Raw genomic sequence first — 11,454 nt, 5'->3', positions numbered from 1 at the left:
TACTTTTTCTCTCAAAGTGGATTGTGTCATTCTCGCTTCACGGTGTTCCAGAAAGGGAGGCGAGGGATTCGCACCCAATCCCTCCTGCTGAGATGTGACACAGTTAAAGAAATGAGACTGCCCCCACCACGATGAAATCGATGCTGTACCCTTACTATCCATACTTTTTCATTTCCTCTCACCAAAAGTCCAGATCACGGGAGACTGGTGATTAAAGAGTTATGAAACAGAGGGAAAAGCTTGATTCACCTCAACCTAGGGAGAAAAAAGTAAACCAAATACAATGGGTCATTTTACTTACCATATGCACGTATTTCCATTTCCAAAAAAAAAGTCATCCTATCTAAAGCTTATTTAAATGTCTGCTAACAATGTACAACATCAACCACAGGATATTTTTCATTTTTGTTATTTTTGTTATTTTTATTTTTTTTGGAAGTCATGCAAATTCCCACCACGATATAATTTCCACCACATCTCAAATTCTGAACTCAAACTCCTAAGTACAGAAATTAAATGTGGTACAATGGGACTAAAGGCACATCTAAAGGAAATGTTCCTATTTTTCCATGTCAAAAAGTGTATCAAGATTGAAAAAAAAAAAAATCTTTTAATACAATTTTGATAAAGCAACATAATTTAGGTGAAAATCCATTGGATCAGTCAATTCTTCCTTTTTCTATAAAAAATAAACAAATATCTGGGTTACAGTGAGGCACTTACAATGGAAGTGATTGAGGCTAATCCATAAACATTACTCCTTTGTACTATTTTTACACTTCACATCGTTTAGAAAAATAACAGCAAGACTGGTAATGATGCCCAATAAAAATATTCTGCTCATACTTTATATTTACCTTGAATTTTCATTAATTTCTTCAATCACTTGGATTACATTTCATCTCAAGCATGCTCTTCACTGACAATTTGGTTAACCTCTTAAGCTAGGATGGGAAAAATTATCATCAAAATATTAATAATTACAGTCTTGACCAACACAAAAATGGTATAGTTTGAAAGCTTAGAAGCTTTACTTTACAATGCATGTTGGCATTATGACCCAAACTGAACAAGTGCTTTGAAATTTGCAGATAAATCAGAATTGTTCCGTTTTGATAATATATTAAAAAAAAAATTGCAGTGTACATATTATTTCAATCATGAGTTGAGTTTCAAAACATTAATCTCATCAAATAACCATGTGCCATATGTTGTCAGAAATCTCTCAAAGAGTAGAATACAAAAACATAACAAGTAATAGGTAAGTATATGTCTTTTGTTTTATTTGTTGTTATTATTATTGTCTTTATTAATTATGTTGGTGTTGCTTATATGCCGTGTTTTCACTTATAACTTCACGGAAACTTAACAGAACATAAAATATCACATACAATTACTTAAAGGAGGTGATTGTCTTTCAAAGCCCACACACAAGACAATCAGATGTATAGATCATTAGATAATCCACATGAAGCACTATGTTACATATGGCCACCAGGAGATGGCGCCATGTAAATAACGCAAATTTGATGCAGACTCATCGAGTCAAAAGGCACTCTTTCTGTGAAATCTCATTACTAAAATCATGTCTGCATGCTATGCAAACCTTTAGTCATTGTTGTGTTTGCATGTGTAATTAGTGGAGAGGCTTTTGGACACAGGGATGTTTTTGGACACTGTGATAATTTTTTTTTTTGTAATACTTTAACTTTTGATTGCTTTGTTGAATCAACACAAAACAAAATTCAGATATAGTTGACATAATTGGGGGAAAAAAGGCAGTTTTTCGGAGCCACCTTTTTTTATTTTTGTCGAGTTACAAGTTTTGGGTTTGCCACTGAAACAGGAAATCTTTAAAAACACCTTCAGAGCTTAAAGGGTTAACAAGTAAACAAACTTCAACCAGCCTGGTTAGCTGGTCTCCCATCCTGGCCAAGCTGATTAGACTGATTTTATTTATTTCACTTTTTGGATGGTCAGGTAGGGGACTAGCTGACCAACCAGCTAGACAAGCTCCTGGCTGAAACCAGCCTTAGCTGGTTTGCCAAGACAGGTCAGGTTTTAGAGGGGTGTAAAGGAGTCAATGGAAAGGAGGAGGCGAGAACCGGCTTGACAATATAAATTATATTTTAATGATCAACTTAAAAGACACACACATGACGGACATGTCCGTAAACTATCTCTCTCTCGTCGCACCACTGTCTGTCATCAGCCTTTATCCCTCTCGGAGGCTTGATTAGCCTAATAAGGTACCGAGTGTGTATAATCACAACCCGGCCCGCCCTCCACCCTGCCACAAGGGGTTTGGGGCACTTTTAAGCTGGTCAGGCTGAATGACCATCTTAAACCAGCTCAGACCAGCAAAACACTTTAGGCAGGTTTTAGCTGGGTTGCAATCTTGTTTGACAGTTGTGCTATTTCTGTGTTTTGCTTTACAAGAATACTTTTTTTTTAAAGAAGCTCTCATGTTTAATATGTTTCTTGATTATAGTGTGTTACTGATCAGTTGTGTAACAAGGGTGTTAAGAATCTACACTTGTGTGAATCAGAATTCTCCTAGCTCAAGATCAGATTTGTCTGTGACGAGGAGGAGGGCGTGGCCGGGCCGTGTGTGTTCATTCATTTATGCATTCAAAGTATATGTTGATTGTTCAGCTGGTTCCCGTGTCCTCCTCGCCCATCCTTTACCTGTTACAGTGTCCATGTCCTGCTTTCGACACCAGCTCTGCTTTGAAACAACACATTAGCCTGCCATGGCACAAAGTTGGTATTCTCACACCCTTCTACTCTGCCCACAGCTTTAGACTTGACAGCTGCCTGATCGTTTTGAATGTCCACCACATTCTGAGATCAGCTCAAAGGAAGGTGACATTTACAGTATTTCCAAAGCCTCATCCTCTGGGAAAAGTTTGCCCTTTTTACTTTGTTCTCAGACCAGATAGCTCTGTCCAGATGCTTATATTTAACAATTGTCAGATACCCCTTAAAGCTGCTCTCACAATTGAATGAAAGGGCAACATCCACCAATACCTTTTGTTTTTATGTTACCCCACCCTCTGGCTCAACCTGCATTGGACATCCGCCTCCACAGGCCATTAGCACCCTGCCAACCCAAACAACATGCTGCATTTGACATGAATTACTTATTGATGTGTGGAGGCTTTAATTGCATCTGGAGAGCTTTCAGTCTACTCCCTCCCAGTTGTTGACCCTCCCGTCCCAACCCAAACCTACTCATTCATCGGCTCATGCTGGGAAGTGTTGGCAGAGTTGCCCTTTATAAATACATAAACAAAACTAAAGGTCTGCTGATTTAGTGGTTTATTTGCAATAAAAAAAAATTGTATCTCACTCACAAAAAAAAAGCACATGAATTGTTCAACATGTTTATTCTTGAAATAGCTCTATAAAGATGTAAAGGCTCAGTAATTATTAATAAACCATGTAAGTGATGATAATTCAGTGCAAACATAACACCAGCGTCTGGTCCACTGCATATGTTGTGTTTCAGATGCTGCTGGGCTGAAAAAAATACTTCTTATTTAGCTTAGACTCAACCACTGCCGTGCATTTGGAACTGAACTGTCTATTTGTTCATTCAACAGCATGGTATGATGTGACAAGCTTTGCACTCCTGGATTTGTGTATTTTCTGCCATTCTTCTCTGTAGATCCTCTCAAGCTCTGTCAGGTTGGATTTGGGCCATTGGTGGACAGCCATTTTCAGGTCTCTCCAGAGATGTTCGCTTGGGTTCAAGTCCAGGCTCTGGCTGGGCCTCAAGAACATTCAAAAAGTTGTCCCTAAGCCACTCTTACATTGTGTTGGCTGTGTGCTTAGGGTCATTGTCCTGTTGGAAGGTGAACCTTCAGCCCAGTCTGAGGTCCTGAGCTCTCAGGACCAGGTTTTCATTAAGGATATCTCTGTATTTTGCTGTGTTCATCTTTCCTTCAACCCTGACCAGTCCCCAAGCCCCTGTCACTGATATACTCTCCCACAGCATGATGCTACAGTTTGCTTCACCGTTGGGATGGTATTGCGCAGGTGATGAGCGGTGCCTGGTTTCCTCCAGACATGACGCTTGGATTTGAGGCCAAACAGTTCAATCTTCATTTCAACAGACAAGAAAATCTTGTTTCTCATGGTCTGTGAGTCCTTTTAGGTGCTTTTTTTATGTGTCATGCACTGAGGAGAGGCTTCCGTCTGGCCACTCTGCCATAAAGCCCAGATCAGTGGAGTGTTGCAGTGATGGTTGTCCTTCTGCAAGTTTCTCCCATCTCCACACATGATCTCTGGAGCTCAACCAGAGTGGCCATCAGGTTCTTGGTCACCTGTCTTACAAAGGCCCTTTTCCTCAATTGATCAGTTTGGCCAGGCCGGCCAGCTTTAGGAAGAGTCTTGGTTGTTCCAAACTTCTTCCATTTAAGAATTTTGGAGGTCACTGTGCTCTTGGGAGAACCTATAATTCAGCCAGTTGTTTTATTGTAGCCTTCCCCTGATTTGTGCCTCGAGACAATCCTGTCTCTGAGCTGTACAGGCAGTTCCTTTTGACCTCATGTCTTGGTTTTTGCTCTGATGTGCATTTTTAGCTGTGAGACCATATATAGACAGGTGTGTGCCTTTCCAAATCATGCCCAATCAATTGAATTTGCCACAGATGGACTCCAATAAAAGTGTAGAAACATCTCAAAGATGATCCAGAGAAATGGGATGCACCTGAGCTAAATTTTAAGAATCATAGCAAAGGGTCTGAATACTTACGTGAATGTGATATTTCAGTTTTTTCTTTTTAATAAAATTGCATTTATCAAATATCAGGTTTTTGCTTTGTCATTATGGGGTATTGAGAGTAGATTGATGATAAAATATAATAAATAATTTTAGCGTAAGGGGTCTGAATACTTTCTGAATGCACTGTATAGCTCTGCATTGGTGTCTGTGTCATTCTGGGACTACACAGCCAAAATGCTAATTATACATTACAAAAGCAATGTAATTTGTGGATTCAGAAGTATTTATAAAATTATTGTAGCATTAAAAATGAGCTCAAAGTATGTGAACATGCTGAAATATGTAAATATAATTTATTATACATTTGTATTGCAGGGAGAAGATAAATGAGAAAGTACTGTATGCTTGCCCTTGGGACACTTAAATAACAATAAATAATTATTTTGGCATAAAAAATTAATAAATAATACCTGGCTTGGCGAAATCTAACATCTACCGGCGGTAGGTTTCTTTTTAAAGACTTGTGCTGCAAGTCTTTAAAAAGACTTGTTACTTACAGCAGATGATCCCAAATTAAAACCAGCCACAAATCAACATAAAAAGGTGCAGAGATGTTAAAATAATCCACACAGAGCGACATGAGCTTGGCTCACGTGCCTCTCACTAACACAGACACTCTGTGTGTGTGCACACGCGCACTGTCGATTGGGGCTGCCCGAGTCTCTGCCTGAATAAAAGAAGCAGCAGGCAGTCAAAGATTCTCAGACACAATAAATAAATAGTAATAAATTGTCTGTGCAAATACCAGTGGTAATTCCATTATCTGTGCGATTTAATAATATTTTGATTTTACCGTTTATCGGCCAATAATATCAGCCACCAATATATCATGCATCCCTTCAAAAAACATTATAAAGGTGACCATATGTCCTTTTTTTCCCAGACATGTCCTTTTTTTTTGAACCCGAAAAAAGTGTCTGGCTGGGATTTAAAAAATATCCTGTGTTCATTGTTATGTTAACATTTTCGTTAGTGTAAATCTTGATTTAATCCTTTCTAACAATTCATTTTAATGAAAAAAATAAACATACAAGATTTATACATAAGCCTCTGAAATTACAACTAAACTTTACCTTCAATCTCCGAAAATGTTGATATATAAGAATAGTTAATCATTGATAAGACGATACAAAAAGCGGCTTTAGGATACAATGTATTGTTTACTACCATATTATTGATCATAAGTCAATCATTGGCACACAGTTCACAGCAATCCATTTCACAAGTCAATTTGTCAATCAGTTTGAGATTTATTATGAGGGCTTGTTTAAGGACCCGTCAATGTACACCTGCGTCAGACATGCTTGTGTAGTGTCTCGGGTGCGTTGCTTCATAAACATAACATTTTTAGGTCACTGTGTCAAGTTAAATATAGTTTAATATTTAGAACACATCTTGAGATCCCTTAGTTCGAATTTGCGCTCCATCAAGAGTTTTGAACGCAAGAACGTAACGTTTTTTTCTTCACTGTATAAACTGCACGTTGCCACACAGCTGAAGTTTCACTTACTGCCCTCTGGAGTAAACAGGTGGTACTACAAGCTTGCATTTCTCAGGAATCCTCCATATTACGGTCCGGGGGCATGCGAATAATTGTGTAATTTTTTTTAACACATTATTTTTTATAAAATGAATCGCACTGAATTAACACGTTAAATCGACAGCCCTAATTAGAATATACAAAATTAAATTAATAAAAGTGCAATTACATGCATTTGAAAAGCTAAAAATCTTTTATTGTTTTTACAAGTATAGAGTTCTGTTTTTTTTTTCATATATGATAGGGTCTAAATATAAATTCTAAGATCAGTGGTTGCCAAGTGTATCATATAAAAGCTTTTTGAGTGACTCTAGCTTTGTGAATAAAATATTTTGAAGTTATTAGGAAATAATTCTTGTTTTCTGAAGTATATGGGTTTTCTGAACAAAGTAAAATCACATGGTTCTAAGCTTATGGTTCACCATGCACACTTACTAGTCTCATTCTAGCATTGAGTGCTGAGGAGTCTAGCCTACAGCCTCAGAAGGACTTGTCTAGGAAGGACACAGCCTTACTAGGCTGCAGCCTTCCGTTTGAGAAGCACCCTAAGTGTGCAGTCTTTTAAATAAAAAAATCTCTCTCTCTCTTGCCCGACAGCTTGCTTTCTGTGCATGCAGCCGTGCACTGTATGTGTTAGTGTAGGCAAAATGTCACCAGATGTGCAGCTCTGCTCTCTCAACCAGAATCATAAATAAGTTGCGAAAGTTTTGACTTTGAAATATACTACTTATCATGGAAATGTAAACTAATAGGACGGATAAAATAGACCATGTTTAAATTTTACAACCTCTTTCTCTGATATTTGTAGAGCAACTTCTGTACTTGACCTGAAAAGCTCATATGTCAATGCTAAAAAAAAAAAAAAAAAAAAAAAAACAAAGACCACAATATGGACCACAATATTACCCTATAATAAAGGGTAATAATTGTCCATTTCTAAGGACTTCAGGAACTGAAAAAGACATAATGACATTTAGACAAGTGTTGACAAGTGAGAGAAGCAGGAAAAACATACGTTTCTTTTGAAGCTGGTTGGATAATGTGAATAATGTGAATAATGTGAAACAGAAATATGTAGTTCCCATTCTGTCATAGTCCTCCTAATAACTGGAATATTTCTGAAAAATCATGCCACAAATACATTCCTTTTTTAAATGGCCTGTCATAAATAAACATTAGTTTGGTTGTCCTCTATAAATTATGCTATTTATTCTCAGGAAATGGAAAGTCATAATTGCAGTCCTCTGTCACAGCCACGCCTGCCCCCTACATTTTTTCCATGTGCATCCTATTAATTGTGCAGTTTTATGTTAATATGGCCTCATTCGAAGGATAATTTGAGGGATCCTTTCAAGGCTTCCGTTCTTGGTCCGGTCTGTGGGGATGTGGGACGGGTGGAGACTTTTTTACACATGCAAAGTTAACTATATAACTTCAAAAGAGAACTTTCCCTTTGGGAACAAGCACCGTTATGGAAGACATGAGAGATGTTCTAGATATATCACACTTTCCTTTTATTGCAAGGTCTGCAGTGTTTCATCCTATCAGTTTTACAAGAAGGGCACAGGAGAGGTATTTATAGATAAGAAAGCCACTGAATGTTGGACCAGTGTTGGGGGTAACACTTTATAAGTAACGTGGGTTATGTAATCAGATTACTTTTTGAGTAACGTGTAAAGTAACACAATATTTTTTTATTTTAGACAATAATATCGGAGTTACTTTTTAAATATGTAACTCCAATACAGCTCTCCTTTCCCCGTATTGTGATAAATCAGGAGTAAAAGTGTGCAAACTTCGGGGAGGAGACGTAGTGCATGATGGGTATTGTAGTTCTAGAGAGCCATGCTTCTCAGTGATTGGCAGAGTACAACAAGTCTTCTTTTAGCCCACCTTGAGATTTATGTTTAAAAAACTGTGAAATATTGCTAAACGCACATTTTCATGGTATAATATATCACAGGTATAAGTCCAGAGAAGTCTTCCCGTGGCCACGGCATGATTATACAGATACATACAACGTGGAATGAGAGCTGATTTTTTTTGGTGCATCTGAATTTCTTTGTTTTAAAGCTTAATTTCAGCTCCCTGTGAATGGGAGAATGGGATGAGAAAAGCTGACTCTGGATCAGTGGCTGCGAGCAATGTACTACTTGGTTTTTGTACGCATACAAAATGTTTTCATTTCTTGTGATTTGTGAAACATACCGTTTTTATGACATTTTGATAGCTTTAAAAATTATCCCATTCAAGCTGTATCAACATGCATGTCTGCAGTAGGCTGTCCGCAGTACACACCGTGGATCAACTCAAAGCGAGATGACTTAAATGAAAAATATGAATTAATTCATCAGACTTATTCCTTGAACATGTTAGTTTGGCATTCTCCACTGAATTTTATCCTGACTTCTGAAGAACATCTCAAGTTGACTCTGGCATTGTCGATGGGCACCGCATATGATGACAGACATGAGGCAGGTTCAGATGTTGGACTTTGCTGCATTTGGGAAGACAGTGGTTATTTTTCATTATTCATATTGGCTGCCATGTCGATGGGAAAACAAATCATGCATATTCCTGTTACTGAGCCTTTATTATAAATATGATATGAAGAACTACTGATTGCAGACTTGTTTAGTATGTTGTTTGACAAGAGTGTTGTACAGTAGCTAACATGACCTGTAATGTCGCTTGTATACAACGCATGACTTACTTGCATAGCAGAAGAGAGAGTGGTGGTGAGAAAAAAAGAAATGCAAAAGTAACGTAATGCTTTACTTTCCATAATAAGCAACTTTTTAATTCATTAAGTTACTTTTTTTAAGGATTGATGCAATATTCTAACGAGTTACTTTTAAAGTAAAGTTACCCAACACTGGTTGTGACAGTATACACCAGCAGCACATTGAACGATCTATCTATCGGAGTTAAAGAGCTCTGGGGATGTTAACATTTATATATTTTTTGTTGCTGGTAGAGCATTGTGCTGGCAACTGCTAATTCAAGGGTTAGATTCACATGTATATCTGAAATTTGTTTACAGTAAATGTCTCACAAAAGTAATGTAAAACATTACCTAGTTTCCATTCAAATAAATTCACTATCACTATGTAAAAATTGCATGCATTGCATTGCATTGGTGTTGCCAATGGGTTCTGCGGGTTAGCTTAGCCCAGTTAGCCCCTGCTAGTATGTTGTAACTACACTACAAACAGAATTATTTGACCATTGCAGTATATGTGCATAGATCACTATGTTCAACAGTAGTGAACAAATTCTTTCATCCCCAAAGATCATTTGAAGCCTACGGTCAGCCTTTATTCAAAAGGAGTGCACTATACACTGAGTGATTTAAATTACTCTAGGTCACAACTCGTTCACATTAGATTGCCGACGGAGTATGACCCTATTATGCGCCTTTTCACTTGCACACTTCACCATGCAGTTTCCTAGGTTTCAGTGTGTTGTGACCGAAGTCTTTTTTCCTATTTACCTGTCTGAGCTGTTGAAGAAGCTGTGTGACCGAGTGTCTGAACCTGTCTAGCTCCTTCCTGCTGTCCTTTACTAAATAGCAATGATTGACCGCACTGCCAAATCAGAGCTAAATGAATAGAGACGTGCCCTTTCCTTCCATTAACTTCCCTAATTAACTTTGACACTGACGTGTGCTAAAGAAAATACAATAGAGGATTGTTTTGGTGTGTGTGCCTCGCTTTTGGAAGAACTCCGGGTTTTGGTTTGATATTGATTTGTTATATGAAGGTCAAGCTGAGAGAATTACCAGAATTGTGTGTGTGTGTGTGTGTGTGTGTGTGTGTGTGTGTGTGTGTGTGTGTGTGTGTGTGTGTGTGTGTGTGTGTGTGTGTGTGTGTGTGTGTGTGTGTGTGTGTGTGTGTGTGTGTGTGTGTTAAAGGGATAGTTCACCCAAAAAAATTTATTCTTCATATTTTTTTCCATTTTCTCCCCAATTTGGAATTCCCAATGCACTGTAAGTCCTCATAGTGGCATAGTGACAAAACTGATATGTGGATTGAGACCGTCAATCCACATATCTTATCACGTGGCTTGTTGAGCGTGTTACCGTGAAGACTTGGAGCATGTGGAGGCTTCACGCTATTCTCTGCGGCATCCACGCACAACTCGCCACATGCCCCACCAAGAGTGAGAACCACATTATAGCAACCACAAGGAGGTTACCCCATGTGATTCAACCCTACTTATCAACCGAGCCAATTTGGTTGCTTAGGAGACCTGGCTGGAGTCACTCAGCACGCCCTGGATTCAGACTCGTGACACCAGGGGTGGTTAAACAGTGTCTTTACTCACTGAGCTACCTAGGCCCCCGAAATGACAGAATAAAATGTTTTTGTGTGAACAGTACTGCTCATCCTCATGTGAAAGACTCTTTCTACCATGGAACACAAATGTAGATGATAGGTGGCAATGTTGGTCTTAGTCACCTGCCACTTTCATTCAGTGTCAGTCTTGCCAATTAAATTAATGGCAAAAATGTTTCATTGTTGGAGTTTTTTGTCATTTGTTAACTATAACAAAGAAGAGATGAAAAAGATGTATCATGATAATAATATTTCAGTATATTCATTATACTGTATGTCATTATTTCAGGAGCTCAGGATTCCAGGACAGTTTACTCATGTTTTTTAATCTTACATTTTAAAAATATAAATGCATGTTTAAATAAATGTAAGTAGTTGATACATTTTTTTTAAAACATTTGAATATTTGGTCAAAGTTTGTTCTGTTACAGGTTGTTTTTGTTTTGTTGTTTTTTTTACATTTGGCATTTTGTACATTATCATCAACTAAAATGTTATTTTTGTCGACTTCTATACCATTTAAGCCAGGGTAGAATTGAATAAAAATGAATTAATATGACATAATGACAAAGGACTTAATGACAAATTAAAGGACAATAAAAGATTAAAGACTAAAAATGAGACCAAAATAAACAAACTGTGTGAAAATGAACTGCTTTCAGTGCATCTTTTCCATACAGTGAAAGTGAATGGTGACTGAGATGTCTATTCTGCCAAACATCATCTTACATCATCCACTGAAGGGTTTATGGCGTTTGGAACAACATGAAAATTATGTTGGACTTATTG

This window comes from Xyrauchen texanus, chromosome 32, assembly GCF_025860055.1.
Source record: "Xyrauchen texanus isolate HMW12.3.18 chromosome 32, RBS_HiC_50CHRs, whole genome shotgun sequence".
In the NCBI taxonomy this organism is placed as follows: domain Eukaryota; kingdom Metazoa; phylum Chordata; class Actinopteri; order Cypriniformes; family Catostomidae; genus Xyrauchen; species Xyrauchen texanus.
This window is presented reverse-complemented; position numbering follows the sequence as displayed.